Source organism: Arabidopsis thaliana, chromosome 4 (genome assembly GCF_000001735.4).
Source record: "Arabidopsis thaliana chromosome 4, partial sequence".
Lineage (NCBI taxonomy): Eukaryota > Viridiplantae > Streptophyta > Magnoliopsida > Brassicales > Brassicaceae > Arabidopsis > Arabidopsis thaliana.
The window spans coordinates 5,006,526-5,029,952 of NC_003075.7; the positions used below are offsets into that span (position 1 = coordinate 5,006,526).

At 42.4% G+C, this 23,427-nt stretch overlaps 1 non-coding gene and 8 pseudogenes across 9 annotated transcripts; 2 read left to right on the plus strand and 7 right to left on the minus strand.

The window, feature by feature from the left end:
- The first annotated feature begins 15 nt into the window (after positions 1-15).
- AT4G08098 lies at positions 16-641 on the plus strand (annotated as a pseudogene). Its single transcript has 2 exons — positions 16-155; positions 241-641.
- A 946-nt stretch (positions 642-1,587) lies between these two features.
- AT4G08099 lies at positions 1,588-4,213 on the minus strand (annotated as a pseudogene; the record flags this gene model as incomplete). Its single annotated transcript has 1 exon — positions 1,588-4,213.
- Positions 4,214-5,393: 1,180 nt separating this feature from the next.
- On the minus strand, positions 5,394-6,908 carry AT4G08101 (annotated as a pseudogene; the record flags this gene model as incomplete). The annotated part of the gene is made up of 1 exon: positions 5,394-6,908.
- A 2,329-nt stretch (positions 6,909-9,237) lies between these two features.
- AT4G08102 lies at positions 9,238-9,742 on the minus strand (annotated as a pseudogene; the record flags this gene model as incomplete). Its single annotated transcript has 1 exon — positions 9,238-9,742.
- Positions 9,743-10,895: 1,153 nt separating this feature from the next.
- Positions 10,896-13,811, plus strand: AT4G08103 (annotated as a pseudogene; the record flags this gene model as incomplete). The annotated part of the gene is made up of 1 exon: positions 10,896-13,811.
- MIR401 lies at positions 13,712-13,961 on the minus strand. Its single transcript, NR_142180.1, has one exon. It is a non-coding gene; the product is annotated as a microRNA ath-MIR401 precursor (primary transcript).
- Positions 13,962-14,803: 842 nt separating this feature from the next.
- On the minus strand, positions 14,804-15,523 carry AT4G08104 (annotated as a pseudogene; the record flags this gene model as incomplete). The annotated part of the gene is made up of 1 exon: positions 14,804-15,523.
- A 1,255-nt stretch (positions 15,524-16,778) lies between these two features.
- Positions 16,779-19,765, minus strand: AT4G08105 (annotated as a pseudogene; the record flags this gene model as incomplete). The annotated part of the gene is made up of 1 exon: positions 16,779-19,765.
- Positions 19,766-21,470: 1,705 nt separating this feature from the next.
- On the minus strand, positions 21,471-21,988 carry AT4G08106 (annotated as a pseudogene; the record flags this gene model as incomplete). Its single annotated transcript has 1 exon — positions 21,471-21,988.
- Positions 21,989-23,427: the final 1,439 nt, after the last annotated feature.

The following is a 23,427-nucleotide window of genomic DNA, read 5'->3' on the forward strand; positions in this document are numbered from 1 at the left end:
TATGATACTTCAAAGATGGAGAGAGAAGGCGCGTCCACAATTTGCCCTCTCGAGCTGGTCAGCCAATTGTTCCTGTCCTGCGACGGTTTTGAATTGTCCGGTGTTTTGTTCCCACATGTTGCCTTCCACTTTCCTCTGAAGGATAAGAAAGAGGCGTAAGATTTCGTGGATAAGGTCGGTAACCGCTCTCTTTGAAGACTCTTTTACTCTCTCCCTATTTTCACATGTTTTCCATGTTAGGTTATCGATAAACACCACCGCATGTGCGATGAGAGGCAGCGCTCGGGTCTTAAGAGGCAGATGCTTGAGGCGCGCATCGCTTGTGTGGAAAGGAATGTGAGGGCTCTGGAAAGCGATCCCTTTCAATGGGAGTGGAGGAACTTCGATTCTGTAGCCAAGATCCCGACCATGCTTCGGATGTACCTCCGCAGTTGAAGTCAAGTTCAGGACCTGCGTCTGCGTCGGGTGAAGTGATCCCTTCTGAAAGCGAAGATGATGATGAAGGAGAAGACAGCAACACCTGGAAACACGTCAAAACCAAGCCCAAGTTGGATGATAAGAACGAAACGTCCACTTCGAATGCTGAACCAGCGATGAAGGAGTCTGTTCCTGAGCCTCTTCCAAAAATGTCCCCGAACTAATGTTTTTTATTTTAACTCGCTTTTACTTCGGTTGAACTCGTAACGGGCTTCAACCCATTTTTATTTATGGAAAACTTTTACTACCTTTTAATTTGGTATATTCTCGATTACAAATTTAAAGGCATGATTAGCTGGACAACATAAATTCTCCCTCGAATCGCTCCATTCTAGGATGGAAAAAAATGGATTTTGAGGGATACGTTGCTCCTATAAATTATTGCTCTAACCTTGTCTTATTTTCCATCTTTCCCTCTTTTGCAGATATGGATTTCAACCTTTGGTGCTCGGAATCTATGCCAAATTTTTCTATTGTCGGTATGATGGATGGAGATATCCCAAATGAGCCAGAAAGAGGACCCTCTCCATCTCCAGGTTTCTTCCGATCTCAAATCCAAACTCCATGTGCTTTGATCAAAGGCCTTCCAGAACGGGACCAAGAGCTCACGATGGCGTTCGTCATGAAGCTCACAGTTTGACACCAGAAATTCACACTCGAGAGGAGGAAGCTTCGGAAAAAGGTTCACCAGATGGGGCGCAGGATTACCAAGATCTGAAGGGACCTCCATACCCTTACATCTCATCTCGGAGATTGGCTCAAACTTGGAATTTCTGAATTCGCAGACATCCCGGGTTATATGATGCGAGTTCTTGACCTAGCCGGATCTGGAGTTCAGGTGTTCTGCTCATCAAGAAGGATATCATAATTAGAAATGTGCCATCCTTCGCCTTTCATGCTTATCTTTGAATAATCGTTGTTTTGTTTTTCTGCTTTGTATGTTCGCACAGTCGAACTCTTTTTCCGCGTATGTTCGCACAGTCAAACTTCTTTATCAATAAAACTAATTTGTATTAGTAGTTGAACTTGTTTCCGAGCTGCCTACGTACAGATTGCGGGATCAAGCCACATCATAGTTCATGTACATCACAAATAAAATGCATGTTACTAAACATAAAATTTCTTCAAATTGACCACTTTCCAAGGCCGCTGGACTGGTCTGTCTTCCAAGTCCTTTAACCTATAAACGCCGTTCCGGACCACTTCGGTGACGATGTAAGGTCCTTCCCAATTAATCTCGAGCTTGCCTCCTTTGTCCTCCCTTGTATTGTCGAAGACTCGTTTCAGGACATAAGCTCCTACAAAGAAAGGTCTGCTTTTAATCTTAGCATTATAATATCGAGCTTCTGCCTGCTGATAGATTTGGATTCGTATCAAAGCTTGATCTGTCTTTCATTGATGGTATCTAGCGAATTGATGATATGTTTTTAAAATCAATTATCCTAAAACACTAATCATGTCGTTGTAGTATTTTAGGTTGTCAATTCAAATGGGTGTAATGCTATCAATCAAGATGCAATCAGATTTCACAGAGTCAAGCCAAGCAATAACAGGTTTTGAGTTTCTAATAGTCCTAAATGAACATGCACGAAACAGAAATTCAAGCAGAAACAATGAAAACACTCGACCACCTAGCAAACCAGACAGAGAATGTAACAGGAGTACTCGATTGCACAGTCTGTTGCCAGACAATTGGGTGGTCAAGTGTCAGAGTGATAACAGGCGAAAAATGCAAAAACTAAACATGAGGCAATAAAAACAAGTAAATGATAGCAATTTAAGCAAAGAAATCAAATGGAATAGAAATTCAAGAGCATGGGGTAATTGAGTAGCTAAGTTTCCTTAATCTACATGTGATTGACATGCACAATACATTGTCTTTACACAACAAGTTCAATAACCAAATCTAAGTGCCACCGCAACAAAGATCCTCAAGTTAAACTAGTCCCAGACTCAATCGCCATTGACATGTGCTAACCTAACAGGCATTATGAATCAACAAGTTAAAGCAAAAATGCTCCTTGTAATCAATACCTTGGTACAAAGCCACGTATCACTGGAATTAGTGGTTCAGACATTTCGTCGAACACTTTTTGGGTGCGGAAATGTCTGGGCCCAAATTCCAGTTGATCAGAAAGCAATTTGCATTAAGAATAACTAATCCAGAAGGGATATATAAATCAAACTCAACCGCCTAGCAAACCAAGGATTTTAAGCTACTCTAACCCATCCTCAGAAACATAGTCACTACTCCGACTTCATTACAGATAAAATAAACGATGACATGTATGAAAACATCATAACAACAGAGTAATAACAAGATGATAACAGGATGAACAACTTAGTAAACGAAATGAAAAGAAAATATTGAATAGATTAACAGAAATCTGGATTACAAAATGTCAAGAACACAAACTGCTGCAGAATAAAACTTAGTCTCGAGAATAAAAGATACATCCTACATATAGCAAAATATTCCAAAACCCTAATATTCAAAACGGCAGAGTATTGGGATGGATTAAGAACAGTAGTCGACCCTAGTACTTGAGTGATGGGTCGAGTGATGAGCTGGAGCCTTCATCTCTTCCTTATGCTCGAATGTCTGGGTTAGTGCGGAATAGAGAAGACTCTAAAGCTGGCAGTCGAGTATCAAGTCGAGTGGTGGATGATGGTAGAACTCGACTTGGTGGTAGAGTGAGAAAGAGAGTGAGAGTGAATGGTGGTACTCGACCCTGGGGTCGAGTGGCAGTGATCGAGTGAATGGCGAAAAGTGGAGATGGTGTTACTCGACCAGGCGGTCGAGTGGTGGTGAGAAACTGTGATGACTGCTACTCGACCAAGGGGTCGTGGTGGGTAAGAATGTAGTGGTCGAGTGGATAGCTGCGAAGGTCGTGACCGAGTACTTCAGGAAAGCCAAGATGACACTACTCGACCTCGTGGTCGAGTATGTTGATTGGTTCAGATCCACTTCTTTCAATTAGCTCACCAGCAGCTCCAAATAACCTTAAAACAACACAAATATGCAATATGCATGCAAAACTATCCTAAACATGCAAAGTGATGACAAATTATGTGAAATGGTATGAAACAGTGGTGATATGATACTAAAATGCTGACGAATGGATACTTAGAACAAGTAATATGCAGTGCTTCTGTTTGCCGAAGTCCGGGAACATTTAGTTCGGCCGGGACCACTGCCTCCATCCCGTACACCAAAGAAAATTGAGTCTCGATCCCCAGTAGACCACCTAGGAGTCGTGCGATAAGCCTACAAAACGGGTTGGAGCTCATCGTACCATCCTCCTTTTAAATGATTCAAGTGTTTCTTAAGATTGCTCATAATTGTCTTGTTTGCAGCTTTGGCTTGTCCATTTCCTTGCGGATAATGCAGAGTGGAGTAACTAACTTTTAATTCCCTAATCCAAACAAAAGGCCTCGAATTCGTGCGAAATGAACTGTGGTTCGTTGTCGGTGACTATCTCGTATGGGACACTATGTCGACATATGATATTCTTGCATATGAAAGTTTTCATAGCCGAATCCTTAATATTAACGTAAGCTTCAGCTTTAATCCACTTTGAGAAGTAATCCGTCAAAACCAAAAGATATTGCACACCCCGAGTTGACTTATGCAATGGTCCAATGATATCCATCGACCACCTCATAAACGTGTAAGGGGCGGAGATGGAAGAAAACAACTCTGAAGGTTAATGAATCAAAGGTGCATGAAGCTGACGTAAAACGTGATGGGCCTTCTTTAGAAATAAGGGAAAGTTCTGGGGCGAATTTGGAAATCTTTAAAACTTCAATAAGTTGCGTCTTCGAATTGCCGTCAGGTATTGGTGTCGCTCGACACCAGGGGTGGTGTCGTTCGACACCTACGCGATTTTTAGTCTTCGGATTTCTTCTGCAGCATTAGTTCTCTGTTTTCCTTCTGAATGCTCTATTATCTCCAAATGAATCCCAAACATGTAAAGACCTGTAAAAGAACTAGAAAATACTCTAAAAATAACAAATTGACTCTAAAACCTATTCCTAAAACATAGATAAAACCGGTAAAAATGAGGATATATCAACTCCCCAGACGTTTGAAACGTAGGAACTCCCAACATTCTCTATTCTATTGCCTTGATCATTCTAACCAAATTCATATGCCTAGCAGTTCTAATCAAAACCTAACCAACGTATACTTATGCGCAAGCTTACACAATATTCTAGATTCCATTCCTAAGTTCCACAACTATATCCACAAGGCTTTCATCGATGGATCTCATCAAACAAGCTAATATTTTGAGAACCTTCTAGAGTCATTTGCTGTACTATACCATGATAAATCGACAATTCTATAAAAAAAATTTATCTATATTATTTTGGTATTCTTTCTCTCTCCCAGACTTATTTTTCTTGAAGAGTAAATAAAGGGGAACTCGCATACTGGATTAACACCCTCATCATATTTCCAACCTTTGTAACTGATCATTCCTAACAGTGTATAATAATGGGGTCATAAAAAACATTCTTACCGAAAATCATATCAATCTCTTTTTTTTTTTTTTTATAAGGGGAACATTTTTCTTTTTCACATTGGTCTCACTATTAGGTATGAACAAGGAGTCAAGTTCTATAAACACTAACCGTTTTGATGAGGGAATAGGAAGAGCAGTAAGATTAGCTCCAGTCTTAGTGGATTGTGTTGGAAACCAGAATATCGTCAAGTTTGTTGGTTTGCCATCTGTGATTTTCCAATAGTCAGATTGAGTCAAACCTGCATCATTAATTAACTAGTCAATAATCTAAAGAATAGAGATCATAATTTCAAACAAAATTTTGACTCAATAAAACGATTCAAAAAGAAAAATAAGAATAAGAATAAGACTCAAAAAGAAAAACGTAGTTAGTAAGCGCCTCCCCCAGACTTAAACGACACTGTCCCTAGTGGCATTCAAATCCGAAGGTAGCGAGAAAAATAAAAGAAAAACGGAAAATAAAAAGAAAATCCTACCAGTGGGTTGCCTCCCACTAAGCGCTTGTTTATAGTCAATCGCTTGACTTTGATGGAGTTTGGGGATCAGGTTGATCAGAAGGTGGCAGTAAATATTCCCTAGCAAAATGTATCATCATCCAAGGTGGCGTACAAACAGTTGGCGTGTGAGGTTGACCTATGAACTGTAGAACATCCGAAGGGTGAGACTCAGGTATGGGTGGTATACCCTGTTTACCTGCACAGTCATCAAAAGAACAAAGAAGCGCTCGATGAGAAACTCGTGGCTTGCTGAGATGTTCAGGAGGTAGATAGATTAGTAGAGGTGCAATGGTTGTTGTCACAGTAGTCGCTGGAATAGCAGCAGTTGTCTCAACTTGAAATGCAGCTTTAGGTACCATGTCTGCCGCAGTTTGTGTGGTGTGTCGATTGACACATGTGATGGTGTCGATCGACACCTTCTCTACAGATCGATCTCCATCAACCAATTTGTCCGCTGCTTCTTATGGCTGCTTGCTTGTACCATGTACCGCATCTATCTCAACAACAGTGTCTGTAAAGGTTTCTATAGAGAATGCTTGGTCGTCAATCATAAGCGGCTTCCTCGGCTTATCCATGTCAAAAGCCATAACCACACCACGCACATTCAAAGCAATTTGGCCTTATTTCTCGTCAATCTGAGCACCAGTAGTAGCCAAGAAATGCTTGCCCAGTATAAGAGGATCAGAAGGTTCTTCTTCAGATTCCAAAACCATGAAGTCGGTTGGAATCAAACATTCTCCTACTTTCACTGGATCATCTTCTAGTATACCCTTTGGGATTCTCTTTGAGCGATCAGCGAGGAGAAGAGTAATCCTAGTAGGCTTGAAATCTAGCATCCCAAGTCTCACTACAACAGAATGGGGCATCAAGTTGATTAAAGAGCCATGATCACAAAGAGAGTGAGGAAACCTTTCCTTAGATACATTGCAATCGAGTATAAAGCTTCCTGGATCGCGTAGCTTCTCCGGACCCACAGTCTGAAGTATTGCACTAACTTGTTCGGAGACAACCAAATTCTGCTTCTTCTCCTTCTTCTTCCGAGACTCATACAACAGAATCGCACTAATGACTTTGGTTAGCAATCCTGCTTCTTCAGCACTCACACCATTAGTGACCATTCTTTTGACATACCTCTGAAGTGGAGGTGACAGCTTCTCCAAATCAACTGGTGGTAGCTGAGTCAGAATTTTATCCATGATGGCCTCACATTTCTCCTCTGATATCTCCTGCTTAGACTGACGCTTCTTCAAATATGAAGCACGAGGAACATAGGCGGATACTGGCTGCATTGGGATGCAGACTTAATAAGGTGCAGTCCGAATCCAGTGTCGATCGATGCAAGGAGTATATCGATCGACACTCTGGTCGTGTGTTGACTCTTTAGTATCAAGCTCATTCGATTTTGCATTGTCAAACATCGATTCCTCCTCTATTGGGCATTGGTGTCGGTCGATACCGTCGATTGGTGTCAAGCGATTCTGTGAATCAGTTGTTGATATCTCATGTAAAGCTGTTGGTGTCGAACGACACCACTGGTTGGTGTCAATCGACACTGCCTTTGTAATATCAAAATCGACCTGGCTCTTCTCAGCTTCGATGAACTCCTCTTTGTTGTGCGTCAAAATAGCATGGCAAGCAGTTGTGAGGTTGCTTTCTAAAATAACCCGACCCATTTAAAAAAAAAAAACATAATTAAATATTCCCATAAATACTTAATTAAACCAACCAATAAAGCAACATTTAAACCGCAAGTCAAAAATACTATTTTATGAATAAATAAATAATTCAAAACCAAGAATGACTAACAATCCTAACACAACCCTAACCAGTTCCAATAACCAAAACACTTAAATAAATCAAACGAGTTCCTAAATCATCCTCTCTTCCTTACCATGATTCCACGATCACACTTTATCTTTACCTACATCAACAATACAATGAGATGCGAAAGTATTATCATAAATACTTAGTGAGGCGATCCTCCCATCTAGAGGTATACACACAAGCAAATAAAAGGTTATAATCACAATTACAACACAAACAAACCAGTCATTGAACAATTCACTCAAAACACATTCACTGCACCTACATATCATCACACAAAACAAATCATACAACACGATCGCTCAGATAAGCTCATGGTCACGCACTAACCTTAACAAACTGATTCTAACAATAATTAAAACCAGGAAAGACTCTCCTTGCGTCTGAAACAATCCAGAAACGTGCTACAACAAGTCACACAACCAAAAGCAACCTTGAAGCAAAGTGGACATGAAAAACAGAAACAAATAGTCTCAAAGACGAAACCCTAAAATAAATACCAACCGTTGACTATCAAATCCCTCTGGTGAAACGCTAGTCATAGACGTCACGAAGCTTCCCACAAAATTGCGTGTCGATCGGAAATCAGATGAGACCACGATCTCAGTTACAATCCCTGCTGATCCTAATTCGCGTCTGAGAAAACGTGTCTCACAAAACTGCGAATAACTCAACGAATTTAAATCCAAATCCACTTCTGTAAACTAGAGAATGACGATAAAAGACTTGGAAATAATTATATTAAATTTCGTTACCTTTGACAACGATTTGATATACAAAATCTGTTTTCTTCCAAACCCTAACGATTTTGGTCCTTCTCATTCTCTCTCTTTTTCTCCTTTATAAAACGAAAAAGTGGCTAACTAAAGCCCTAATTTTGAGTTTCCTTCTTTTATAGGCACACTCTAGGATTTTCATTAACCCAACCGATTAAACCGGGAAATTTAAATACAAACCCTAACTGATTTTCCGGTTCACGAGCGTTACAATTCTCCCCCACTAACATAGATTTGTCCTCGAAACTAGCTTCACCCTTCCACTCCGAGGAACTCCGTGCAACCGTCACTACGGTCCGTACTCCCTCCAAACCGACCCCTCTATGTCTCTCTATCCAGTCGATATACCCACGATTTACTAGTCATTGTTGCTCACAACTCTCTTTCCGCTCTCAGACCGTAGTCTTCGAGCATAACTATCACTCTTAGGCCTTGGCCTACGGTATCTCGGGTATCACACGTATTATCTTCCCCACTCAAAGTCAAACCCTGAGTTGTGTCGACTCACTCTTAGCAACAAAGTCATCGAGTTACGACACTTGGAGAAAATAATACCTCAAAACTCGCTCTTGGGTCGTCACCTGAAAGCGTGCTTTCAGATCGTCACCCGAAACCACCGTATCCCTCGCACTCTAAAGACACCAAGTCCCTCGAGTTACCGGTAAATCAGGAGCATACCCCGCTCCTCACGAGTCATTGGGACTCTCATGTCCCTCGAGCAAACAGTACTAAATGCTTCCGAGCATATCTCCAGACTCTCTCATTGATTCGCGTAAGACTCCTTTATGCCTCACCATCCATCATATGCCCTTCGAAACATCCTTATGACCAACTTCTGGCCATCTCGTAAACACACCTCTCTCTTAGGTTGTTTACTCAAACTTTCCAAAAATAGACAAGCCCTTTCTGGAAAACTTTTCATTTTTGGAAACCGCACAACACATTCTTAAATAAGACAACTCAAGTCAAGTTCAAGAAAAAAATACTCATCTTATAACTCATCAAATGTCATGATCGTTACAACTCCAAACGAAAATATAAATAAAAGAAAATAAGAACCACAACTCAAAAGCTCAACAACTCAACAAGACTAAAACTGGAAACCAAGGATAGGCAAACTCATGCAACAACCTGCTTCTCAAATTACTTCTTGAACCTTGCCTTCATCCTCGCCTCTGGCTCTCAAGTCTCCTCTGTCACACCATTGTAGTCCCACATGACTTTGATCATAGGAATCTTCTTCTGCCAAAGTTCCTTGATCCTCCTCTCGAGAACCCTCACTAGTCTCGCCTCCAAAGTCATGTGGGGCTGAAGATCCTCTGGAATCTTAGCCAACACCTCATCATCCTTGTGAAAATACTTCCTCAGCATCGACACATGAAAGACTTTGTGAAACGCACGCATAACACCTGACAACTCTAACATGTATGCCACTGGTCCCACCCACTCAACAATCCTGAATGGATCCATGTACCTCGGACTCAACTTAGTCTTCGAGATAGACCTGTTCAGACCTCGCAACATGTCCATCTTGAGATACACTCTGTCCCCAACCTCAAACTCAAGCTCTCCTCCTCTTGTCAGCATAACTCCGTTGTCGATCCTGAGCTTCCTTCATGTTCAACTTAAGAACCCGGATCCTTGATAATAGGATTTTAAGATCAATTATCCTAAAACACTAATCATGTCGTTGTAGTATTTTAGGTGTCAATCCAAATGGGTGTGATGCAGACAGATGAGATATGATCAGAAGTTGCTAAGTCAAGCCTAGCGGAATTTGGTTGGTTTTCCAACAGTCCTAATGTTGATGCAGAAAACAGTAAAAAGTCACAGAAATGACTGATATACTTGATCGTCGGGTCGACTGGCAGAAGGGACCCTATGATCGAGTACAACAGGATGACAGAGAGTGATTATGCAGAAATGGACCAGTTTACTCTATCACACAGTCTCACTGTTAGTAGCAGGGTGTGATCGAGTTGAATGGTTGAAAACAGAAAAATACTAAAATTCAATAGCAAGTGAATGAAGCAGGTAAGTAAACAGAGAAATCAAATGGATGAGAAACTCCTAAGGATGGGGTAATCGAATAGTAAGGTCTCCCTAATCAATTCAGTTGGTTAACAAATCTCGATTAAGCTATCCCTAAACAACAGGTTCAACAACAGATTAATTCACTCCCGTGATAGAAATCCTCAAGCATAGCTAGACACTGACCTAATTCCCAGTAGCGATCTCTAACTAAGCAGGCAATAAGAACCGACTGTTAAAGCCAATAACCGCTCTAAACGGCCAATCCCTTGGGATAGAGACGATTATAAATGGAATTAGTAGATCCAACGTTCCATTAAACGCCTTCTGAGCGCTGGAACGTCTGGGATCGGATTCCAGTTAATCAGAAAGAAATAAGCAGTAAACACAACTAATTTAGAAGGGATTCAATAACTCTACACTTAACCAACAGATTCGACCAGGGGTTCCACAACTACTCTATCCCATCCTCAGAAATCCTAATCACTACTCAGACAACATGCTTAAAGACAATAACATAGAAACGATTGAAGATTGCATACTTAAGATATTAAAGGGAATGAAACAAAGATGAACAAGCAAATGAAAGCAAAATCTGAATAACTTAGAAGAAAAATGGAAATACAAAGTTGTAGGAATGAAAAGTGGCTGCTGAATAATAGTGCAAAATTCGTGTCTCTCAAAGTGCATGTCTCAGGGCGAAACCCTTAAAGACTTATTTATACTAAGATAAGAAAGCGGGCTTCGAGCCCACTTAACAGCCCATGGACGACGTGATCAAGAGTGTCGGCTCAAAGTGGGCTTCCTGATGGCCTTCGAATGGGCTTCGAATGGGCCTCCTCTTCTGCCTAGCTCTAGATGCAGCAAGCAATGGTAACTTCAACAAACGTTACCCAGCTGATGATACAGCCCTGATAGAGAACCTTGCTTGCAGCAACAGTACCAAGAATGCTGATTTTGAGAGGAAGAAGATTGCTGGAGCTATTTTAGGAAATCAGATGGCAGAGGTGAATGCTAAGCTGGATTCAGTTCATAACTTGCTCACAGGGAAGAAGCATGTCCACTTTGCAGCTGAGGAAGAGACTATTGAGCCTGAGCCTGAGTTAGAGGAAGGAGTCTTCTACATATATGGTTAGAGATACAGGAAGTTTGGGCAGCCACAAGACAACTTTAGTGGCAACAGATTTGCAGGGAACAAGGGTTCCTCCAACTACACTCCAAAGCTTGCTTTCCAGAAGACCTTTCCTCAAAGCAGCTTTTAGAGGAACTATGGTAATTCAACCTACCAAGCCCCTTCTCCACCCTCAGCAGAGACAAGAATGGAATCAATGCTTGACCAGATTCTGGAGAGCCAAACAAAGCTTGTTGTGGAGCTCTCTACACAGATCTTAATGGGAAGATTGACAATCTGAGCTCTCACTTGAAGAAGCTAGATGTACAGGTCGCTCAAACAGCACAATCTATCAAGAGACAATAGGGTTTTCTTCCTGGTAATCCTGATGCTAACCCAAGAAAGAGCTGTAATGCCATCTTGATCAGAGAAGGAGATGATGTGTGGGAAGAATTGGACACTGAAGACGAGTTGGAGCTCGCAGTTGTAGAGATGGTGTCGACCGACACCTTCCTGTGTCGATCGACACCATATGGGACGCTTTTCTCAGAGACGACCCAATACGACGGTGTCGATCGATACCCCTCTAGTGTCGATCGACACTGGATCCGAACTGCACCTTGTGAGGTGCAAGTACCTATGCAGCCCGAGTCTGTCTACACCCCTCATGTCCCCTATCCGAGGAGGCGTCGTTCTAAGCAGGAGTTTCATGTTGCCAAGTGCACAACTATAATCGAAAAGATCCTCCATACTCTTCCTAAAGATGCTTCTGAGACATCTTCTTCCTCACTCACCAGGTATGTCAAGCGACTTGTTGACAATGGAATTAGCTCAGATGAAGCAAAGCTGCTTACCAGAGACATCAGTGCAATCATGCTGCCTAAGGCCAAGAGGGAGAAGGCACAAAGAGTAGATATAACTGAGTACATCTGCACCATTACTCCTGGTCAAACCACTGAGAAGCTTCCAGATCCAGGTAGCTTTGTCCTTGATTGCTCTATCTCCACAAGCAGATTCAGCCGCTCTTTGTGTGATCTGGTTCCAAGCATCAACCTCATGCCTAAGTCTGTTGCTGAGAGACTAGGCATGACTCACTACAGACCTACTCGCATCACTCTTCTCTTCGCGGATTGTTCCAAGCGAATCCCTGAAGGAATCCTTGAAGATGTTCCTGTTAAGGTTGGTAACTCCATAATCCCTGCTGTTTTCGTGGTCCTGGACTATGAGAAGGAACCCAAGGATCCCCTTATCCTTGGAAGAGCATTCCTAGCTACAACTGGTGCTAGGTTTGATGTGAAGAGAGGGAGAATCTCTCTCAAGGTTGTGATTCAGAGATGGAGTTTGACATGGATGGTTCAGAGCTTACTAAGCCTATCAATTGCATTGCCTCCCGCACAGACACACCTCCTCTGATCAGAATCCCACCACAGAGCCACACATAACGCTCCAACCCGTCCAGCTCGCAAATGAGAGTTGCAGAGCAACGGTGTCGATCGACACCACTAACTCTGTCGATCGACACCCACGGGTTTCACAGACAGAGGATTCTGCACACTCTCTTCAGTCCACACCAATTGAAGATCTCTGTGATAAGTTCTCTTCTCTCTCTTCTCCTTTTTTATCTTTGATTAATTCTTTGGATTATTCGAAGATTGCTTCACAAGATAACAAGCCTAGAGTTCGTCGAAAGCTTGTTTCTCCTGTTGTTTTTGCAGGTGATGAGATGAGTGTCGATCGACACACCCCTGAGTGTCGATCGACACCAGAAGCTGCTCCAACCAGATCCGTTTACACACCGCCTTGGAAGGCGAGGAGGCAGCAGCAATCCACCACCACCACTCCACCCACATCCTAAACTCCGCCAAATCAAGCTATTGACTCAAAACAAGCGCTTAGTGGAGTTAGGAATCATGATCTATATTTCTCATGTTTTTTGCCGAGGGTGTCGATCCAGTATGCAAGTTCCCCTTTGTTTACTCTCTAAAAAGAATAAGTTTGGGGAGAGAAAGAACACCGAAAAAAAAATATATATATATATATATATATAAAGAATGGTCAATTTATCATGGTATAGTACAGGAATGAGTCTAGAAGGATCTTGAATGTTGGCTTGTTTGATGAGACCCAGCGATGAAAGCCTGGTGGATATAGTTGTGGAACTTAGGTATGAAATCTAGAATGTTGTGTAAGCTTGTAGAGAAGTACATGTTGGTTAGGATTTGATTAGACTTGTTAGGCATATGGACTTAGTTTGGATGATCATGGCAATAGGCCAGAGAATGTTGGGAGTTCCTTTGTTTTAAAACCCTCTTTCACGGGTTCGGCTTTTGTGTTTTGCTTGAGGGCAAGCAAAAACTAAGTCTGGGAGAGTTGATATAACCCGATTTTCACCGATTTTCTTTATGTTTTAGGTATACGATTTTGAGTCTTTATGTTATTTCTCGAATCTTTTTTGTGTCTTTTCAGGTATTCTATGCAATGGGACAACAATGGAGATAAGGAGACATTTTGGAGCAAAAACTAAGGAAAAGGAAACTAAGAACGATTTTGGTTCAGGAATCAGCGATGAGTGTCGAGCGACACACTCTTGGTGTCGGTCGACACCAGTTTCGGCCCAGCAAAAACCCTAAACGCTTTCAAGTTTTCAGAAGCTCAAGTTTGCCCCAGAAGATTTCCATATTTGCATTATTAGTCCCTGGACGTTTTTAGGGTCTATATATATATTTTTTAGACCTAAGTTTCTTTTATCAAGTCTTTTATAAAGTTCTTTGCAAAACCCTATTGTGAGAGACATAAGCTATTCATCGATTATTCTTGAGAGTTTCATTCAGATCTATAAACAGTGAAGAGATCCCTTCTTTCCCCTTCTCTATTTACTATGTTTATGCTTTTTATCTCAAAATATGTTGTTTGTTTCATTCAATATGTCTAAGTAGTCTGCTTTGTTAGGAATAGGGTTTCTCATTAGGGATTCGTATGGTTTAGTAGATTGCCCCCTTTGCTAGGTTATCTATAGAATTCTTCATCTTTAATTGTTCCTAATGCTAGATCTAGAGTAATTAACTAGATCTTGAATCCAGACAATAGATATGCCCGCCATAGGTATCTGTAGTTGGATCTATTATTTGATGAGTCTGGTTTATAGATGTGTAATAAGAATCGGCCTATCTACTAAGATGAACAATTGAACTCGTTAAGAATGCATATTTAGGTTGATAGTTTCTCGGCTTCTCCAGTTATTATTGGCTATAGATATAGGGAGTTTCGCGGCACGCCCACCGGTTATTCCATAATTAGAGTTTGAGTTTAAGAATGGTTCAATAACAATCTAGCTTTCATTAGATCTACTAACCAATAGTTTCCTGAGAATACCCTATTCCTAGCTCTTTATTAAAATCGTTTACAACCAAATCAATCTCCTGTCTTTTTACTTTGTTCTCTTTTATTCTCACTATTACTCTGCTAGCTTAATCTCAACATTTAACTCATTGTTTGAACAAAAGAACTCCGTGAATTCGATCCTAAAATACTATAATTGATCTCTTATTTGAGAGAGTAGTTCTAGGTAATTTGAACCATATCATCTTTGTTGAGGAAGTTCCCGTTGGAAGCGGTATCAAGAAGCATCCTAATCTTATGAAGAACACCTCTGTAGAGACTGCTGAGAAGTGAAGCTTTTTTGAACCCGTGATGAGGGCAATTTGGTCTGATAGCGTTTGAAGCGCTCCCATGCTTTACAGAAGGTTTCAGCATTCTACTGTGTGAATCCAGATATCTCATTCCGGAGTCTAGCGGTTCTGGAGTTGGAGAAAAATTTAGCCAGGAAGGCTTTCTTGCAGTCGTCCCAGGTTGTGACTGATCCCTGGGGTAGCGTCTTCTCCCACAGATGGGCTTTGTCTCCAAGTGAAAACGGGAACAGGCGAAGCTTGAAACCATCTTCACTAACTCCATTAATTTTTGTTAGGCTGCAAAGCATTTCAAACTCGTCCAGGTGATCGAGTGGGTCTTCCATTGGCAGGCCGTGAAATTTGTTCCCCTGAACCATAGCAATGAGACCGCTCTTGATCTCAAAATTGTTGTCTGAACCGGTGGAGGGACAATGCCATGACGCAAGTTATGGTTGTGTGGGAAGTCACCAACGCCAATGTTGTTGGGCAGTTCTTGCTCATCTACAACGTCAGCCATCGTGTTTGTATGTGTCTGTTCTCTTAGAGAGCGAGCTATGCAGTCGATGTTGTCTTTGAAGAGGAGGTTCTGATGTCCTTGAGACCGTGTTTGCATACAATAGATATCAGCACAGCTTGAACAGACCAATCAGAGACTGGTCCAGGGAAGCTGGTGAATGTGAGCACCTGAAACACACAAACAGAGAAAAAGACATGGAGTCAGTAACCTCTTAACAAAAGAACTTGATCTTAACGTTTCCGAAAATCTCAAATATAGCAAAGAAAACACCCAATTGGCAACGGCGCCAAATTGATAATAGGTTTTTAAGATCAATTATCCTAAAACACTAATCCTATCGTTGTAATATTTTAGGTGTCAATCCAAATGGGTGTGATGCAGACAGATGAGATATAATCAGAAGTTGTGAAGTCAAGCCAAGCAGAATTTGGTTGGTTTTCTAACAGTCCTAATGTTGATGCAGAAAACAGTAAAAAGTCACAGAAATGACTGATATACTTGATCGTCGGGTCGACTGCCAGAAGAGACCCTGTGATCGAGTACAACAGGATGACAGATAGTGAAAATGTAGAAATGGACCAGTTTACTCTATCACACATTCTCACTGTTAGTAGCAGGGTGTGATCGAGTAGAATGGTTGAAAACAGAAAAATACTAAAATTCAATAGCAAGTGAATGAAGCAGGTAAGTAAACAGAGGAATCAAATGGATGAGAAACTCCTAAGGATGGGGTAATCGAATAGTGTGGTCTCCCTAATCAATTCAGTTGGTTAACAAATCTCAATTAAGCTATCCCTAGACAACAGGTTCAACAACAGATTAATTCACTCCCGTGATAGAAATCCTCAAGCATAGCTAGACACTGACCTAATTCCCAAGAGCGATCTCTAACTAAGCAGGCAATAAGAACCGACTGTTAAAGCCAATAACCGCTCTAAACGTTCAATCACTTGGGATAGAGACGATTATCACTAGAATTAGTAGATCCAACGTTCCATTAAACGCCTTTTGAGCGCTGGAACGTCTGGGATCGGATTCCAGTTGATCAGAAAGGAATAAGCAGTAAACACAACTAATCCAAAAGGGATTCAATAACTCTACACTTAACCAACATATTCGACCAGGGGTTCCACAACTACTCTATCCCATCCTCAGAAATCCTAATCACTACTCAGACAACATGCTTAAAGACAATAACATAGAATGGTCTAGGCTGCTTCTTGGCCTCTGTGATCGAGTATGTGTGTCAGCTGTCAAGATGGACTGGTTCTTCTCCTCCGCGATCGAGTAGAACTGGTGGACAGGCAAAGTGGACTGCCTGGTCGCCTCTGCGATCGAGTAGAATAGTCAGGATGGACTCCTCTAGCTCTGTGATCGAGTAGAACTGCATTTGGGACTGCCTCCTCTCCTCTGCGATCGAGTATAAGTGTCTAGGTGGACTGCTGAGCTGACTGCTTCCCTCTCTGCTACTAGTGATCGAGTATGTTGGTGGAAATGTGACTATCTCCAGATCATAATCAGCCACCAGCTCCATCCATCGCCTTTGCCTCAGGTTCAGCTCTGGTTGAGTGAAGATATATTTCAAACTCTTATGATCCGTGAACACCTGCACTTTTCCGCCATAAAGATAAGACCTTCAAATCTTCAAGGCAAAGATCACCGCAACCATGTCCAAATCATGCTTCTTCAACTGTCGCGATGCATAGGCAATAACCTTTCCACGCTGCATCGGAACCCAACCCAAACCTACTCTCGAGGCATCGGTATACACCATGTAAGGCTTCCCATGCTCTGGCAATGCTAACACTAGTTTACTCATCAACATCTCCTTCAGGCTAACGAAACCCTCCTCGCACTCCGGTGACCACACAAAAATAACATCCTTCTTTGTCAGCTTAGTCATCGGCTGTACCATACTCGTAAACCCCTTGAAAAACCTCTTGTAATACCCTGCCAACCCAAGAAAACTCCTGATCTAAGTGGCATTCGTCGGTCTAGGCCAGTCTCTGATAGCCTCAATCTTCTCCGGATCCACTGAAACTCCCTCTGTAGAAACAATATGACCCAGAAAACTCATCTCTCTCTGCCAAAAACTTCACTTGCTCAACTTATCGAACAGCTTCTACTCCCGCAGCTTCTCCATCACTCTCCTCAGATGTACTTCATGCTCCTCAGGACTCTTAGAATACACTAGGATGTCATCAATAAAGATGATCACAAACTCATCCAGAAACTCCTGGAACACGCTATTCATCAACCTCATGAACGCTGCAAGTGCGTTAATCAAACCGAAAGGCATCACCACAAACTCAAAATGTCCATATCTCGTCCTGAAAGCAGTCTTGCAAACATCTACCTCCGCTATGGTGGTAATCCCTGCAACGATTGAAACACATCCTCGAACTCCTGAACAACCTGAATGTCGCTCACTGCTACCTGCCTCACAGACTCCGGCATATATATTGTCACCAGGTAAACCTCGCAGCCCTTCTCGATCATTTTCTCTGCCTGCACTGCTGAGATGATGAGACTCCCTGAAGTAGGTCTCAGTCCCTGATAAACCAACCTCCCCTCTGTCCGCTCAAAAGAAACTCTCCCACGGTGGCAGTCAAGATGTACTCTTTAATGATCCACCCAATCTATTCCCAGAATAACATCATACAACTCTTAAGGGCTGATAATCAGATCTGCTGCCATCGACTCCCCTTGCAATCTGAATATCCACACCCTTAGCTCTCCCCATAACCGCTAGAAATTGCCCTCCAGCAACCTTAACGGCTGCAAACTGCTCACCAGGATCCCCACGGATGTTCCCGCGCGAGGCACTTTTCGGGGGTAATGAAACAATGTGATGCTCCAGAGTCAAACAACATATCGGCCTCCACACCGCCCACTAATAAGGTCCCTACACAAATCTCATGTGCTAAGAACCATAACATTCATCACAAAACAATGATATCCAAAACAACAGAAATAATTCACAAAGTCTGAGTCTAAGAAATCATACCAGTGATCGCCCTGTTGTTGGTACCGCCTAGTTCACGCGTAGTGTAACCCTGTGGTGCTGCTGCAATATGTGCACTGCTGCACATTCTGCTGCACTCCCTGCTGCACCTGCGCTTCCTGCTGCACCGCCGGCTGTACAATTGCCATTGCCATCCACTGCAGCTTAGGACAATTCGGCCTTAGATATCCTCTCTCCCTATAGTGGTAGCACTCTCTCGTCTCAGCTCGCTGCGTGCAATCCGCTACCTTGTGGTCAAGACTCCCACAAGAAAAACATCTTACACGACCACCCTGTCCAGCTCTGAAAGGATGATCCCACCTCCTCTTCTGCCCCTGCGCAGGCTTGCTAGGTGCCACCTGCTGTTGAGTCTTCTTCGGCTGTACCGCTGGACTCACTACCACCACCTGCCTCTGAAGGTCCTCCTCTACCTTAGTAGCCGTCTCCACCAGTGCCGCTTTCGTGGCGAACTACGACACTCTACACCGCACTCTCAAATCCGGCCGAAGTCCCCTCAAGAACCTCCTCAACTGGGCATGGTCATCCTCCATGCCCCGACCCGCATACACCAATAGTCATGGAAACTCCCGGTCATACTCCCGAGACGACCGCTCACCCTGTGTCATCTCAAGAAAACGCACCTCCATACGGTCGAGCGCCTCCTCCGGAAAGTACTTGGCATTAAACTTAGCCACGAAATTTGCCCAAGACATATCGGCTTGCCTCCTCCTGGCAGTCACACTCCGCCACCATAAATGTGCATCCCCGATTGGAAAATGCACTGCTAAATCCACCCGATACTTCACCGGGCATCAGCTCAAACCGAAGTTCCGCTCAACCCGCGACCGCCAACTATCGGCCTCCTCAGAACTAGTACCACCAGAAAAATACCCGGTGCCAATCCTCTGCAACTGCTCCATCATCCTCAAATAAGATGGAACCTCCTCAGCAACCGCAGCCCCCTGCTGCACCTCCGCCACTCGTGGCGCAACTGGAGTCTGCACTGGTACCACACCTGGTAACCGCTCCAACAACTGCCTCGGCAGGCCCGCCAAACCAACCTCTAGAACCTGGGCTCCTCCGGCTACGACACCCATCACTCGTGGGCCCTCAGCACCAACGGCATGCACACCGGCACCACCAGCCCCCACTCCGGCTGTACAAGCTATATTGGCACCTAGACAGTCCTCGGGACTAGGCGCCACAAACTCAGGCTGCAAACCCACACTCTGCTCAACTGTGGCACTGTGGCCATCACTCTCGCTGGTACCCTCGAGTACTCGTCCTCTACTGCGACCACGACCACGACCACAAACTCCAGCTCCTCTAACCATCTGGGCTACTCAAGAACAAAAGGCTAAGCTAAGAAACTAGAACAAACATATATATCACAATTAACTTACAGTGGAATCTTATTTAAGGCTTGGAGAAGATGATGCTAGGACCCTAACAACACACAATTGACTAAACACTCCATAATCAATCCTCAGTATGCTAACACCCTTGCTCATCCCACATCAATCATCAGGAAAATAATTCATCAATTAATTTTTCTACACATCCTAGAACCGTGATTGCTCTGATACCAAATTGAAACAACCCGACCCTTTTTTAAGAAAACATAATTAAATATTCTTATAAATACTTAATTAAACCAACCAATAAAGCAACATTTAAACTGCAAGTCAAAAATATTATTTTATGAATAAATAAATAATTCAACAAACAAAACCAAGAATGACTAACAATCCTAACACAACCCTAACCGGTTCCAATAACCAAAACACAAAAATAAATCAAACGAGTTCCTAGATCATCATCTCTTCCTTGCCATGATTCCATGATCACACTTTATCTTTACATGCATCAACAATACAATGAGATGCGTAAGTATTATCATAAATACTTAGTGAGGCGATCCTCTCATCTACGAACTATACACACAAGCAAATAAAAGGGTATAATCACAAATACAACACAAACAAACCAGTCATTGAACAATTCACCCAAAACACATTCACCACACCTACATATCATCACACAAAACAAATCATACAACCCAATCGCTCAGATAAGCTCATGGTCACACACTCACCTTAACAAACTGATTCTAACAACAATTAGAACCAGAAAAGACTCTCCTTACGGCTGAAACAGTCCAGAAACGTCCTACAACAAATCGTACAACCAAAAGTAACCTTAAAACAAACTGGACATGAAAAACCGAAACAAATAGTCTCAAAGACGAAACCTTAAAATAAAGACTAACCGTTAACTATCAAATCCCTCCGGTGAACCGCTCGCCTTAGACGTCACAAATCTTCCCACAAAATCTCCTGTCGATCGGAAATCAGATGAGACCACGATCTCAGTTACAATCCCCGCTTGTCCTAATTCGCGTCTGAGCAAACGTGTCTCACGTAACTGAGAATAACTCAACGAATTTAAATCCAAATCCACTTCTGTAAAATGGTGAATGACGATAAAAGACTTGGAAATAACTCTACCAAATTTTGTTCCCTTTGAGAACGATTTGATATGCCGAAACTGTTTTCTCTCAAACCCTAACGTTTTTGGTCCTTCTCCTTCTCTCTCTTTTTTCTCCTTTATAAAACGAAAAGTGGCTAACTAAAACCCTAATTTCGAGTTTCCTTCTTTTATAAGCACACTCTAGGATTTTCATTAACCCAACCGATTGAACCGGGCGATTTAAATACAAATCCTAACCGATTTTCCGGTTCACAGTCGTTACACCTTCTCTCCTTCTAGCAAGTGTACTATCTAAGAGTTGCTGCTGATTTGCAAACTTTACCTCAATTGCAGTGACTGATTCACTTACTGCATCAATTCTTCTCTCTATCGCACTGAAGCGTATATCCATTGCAGAGTAAAGAGTAAGGATCTATTCTAGTATTACTTCCATCTGCTCAGTGAAGGGGGTGGTGGGTGGGCTTGGCTATGATGGATGTCACTCGTTTCTACATAGCCCGATGTGCTAGCAAAACAGATCTCTTCTTGTTCAACTCTCTTGGTTTTAATTGTTTCAGCTAGCATTTTGCGTTAAGTATCTCTGCTCTTTATGCTAACACTGTAGGCCATGTTCTCTTTTAGCAATGTTGCTTCATTTGGATTCTTAGTCAAGAAATTCCCATTACTCGCTGCATCCAAAACTTTCTGGTAATGAAAATCAATTCCTCGGAAGAAGATACCTAGAAGTTGTCCTTCAGCGAACCCATGATGCGGACAATCTCTCTAGTAGGTCCTCAATCGAAACCAAGCACCTTGGAAAGCTTATGTTGGTTCTTGAGAAAATGTAGAAATCTTGATTCGCAGCGCTTGAGACATCGAGTCATCATAAAAGTAGTTGATGAAAGTGGTCTTTGTATCCTTCCAAGTGGTTAGAGATCTCGGCCTCAACAGCTTTAGCCATATAGATGCGTCTCCATCAAGAGAGTAAAGAAAGAGTTTGCAGAGTAGAGAATCAGCTGGAACACCCTTTGCCTTGATGCTTGAAACAATATCTTTGAATACTTCTAAGTGATCTAAAGGTGATTCATCTCGAGTACCTGATGCGTGTTTTATTTAGCTTCAGACTTTTACCTGAAAGACCACACGACTACTGCAAGTGCACAGTATATCGGAGTAGTATTTTAGGATCGAATCCACAAGGAGAGAAGTAGTTAAGAGAAATCCTTAAGAAGAGAGGGAAGCTAGGACCAAAATAAAGAGAGGGGGTTTTTGTATGCTATGACTAACTAAACTAAGAGACTACTAACTAAACTAAACGATAAACTATAAGAGAAAAGCGTTAGGTCATCGGGGGTTTCTCCGGATGTTCATGGTTCAATAATAAGGCATAGATCTCAAACTAGGTGATAACATGGCAAGGTTTGTTTACTTCCACATTCCCGAACATACGAAACTCTATCAAGACCAGCTAATCCTAACGGCTACTAAATGAAAACCGGCTTTTATCACTAGTATATTGCGTACTCAGTTGCCCTATCGGCTAGTAGGTGCTAACATGGTTTCAAAATACAATATCAAAGCATTAGGTTCAGATTCGGTTCTAGTTCATAAGTCCCTTTCACTCGACGGGCATGCAACGGTTATAGTTTTTTATTCAGTTGAGTTAGGTCAAGCATTCAAACGAGATTTTGCCAAAGAATGAAATACCTAAAGGCGAGTACTAGGTGGCGTTCCGGACATACAAGCATTAAGAATAAACTCAACTAGAAGGAATAACGTAAACGATCAAACAAAGCCATAGAAACCGCCAACCTAGATCTTTGATCTATTAGTCCCCATGAATTCCCCTTTGAAAACCCCCTCAAACCCAACTAGAGATCTACTCGCTCATGGCAAAGGAGCTAATCCAAAGTTGGGTTGAGTAAACCATAAATAAAAGATGAATAAAACTTAAAAAGGTTTTAGAGATTACTTCTTTGAATGTAGAATACAAGAGGCAAAGCTCCACCTTAAAGAGTCTTACACAAAAACGAGAAAGAGAGAGAGAGAGATGGTGTTTTTCAAGCTTCAAGAGGTGCGGCGGAAAGGAGGCAGCTCTTGGCGACGGCTAGGGTTCGCTGGTGATGAAGGCACACCCTAGGGTTAGGTCTTAGATCAAGTATTTATACTTGAGGCCCAAGAATTAGGTTTAGAGGTAAGAACGTCGAGAAGTGGGCTTTAGGGCAACAGCCTAAAGGCGGAGGCGCAAAAAGGGAAAGACTTGCGCGTGACCTAATGGTCGGTGGTGAGCTACTCGGAGCTGCCTGGGTTCAAGTCTCATCGTCGGATGTGTTTTGGACTTATTATTTCTAAACGGCCGGTTCTTGACATGTCTTAACTCTTTGGATCATATCTTCCAAACGGCTTCATGGATTGCCTCGATTCGACTTCGACGTGAATCTTGACTCTTCTACCCAAATATCTTCATGCCGAGTCCGGGAAGACCTTGGCCAGATGCTAAACTTCCAAAGCACTGGAATGATCGTCT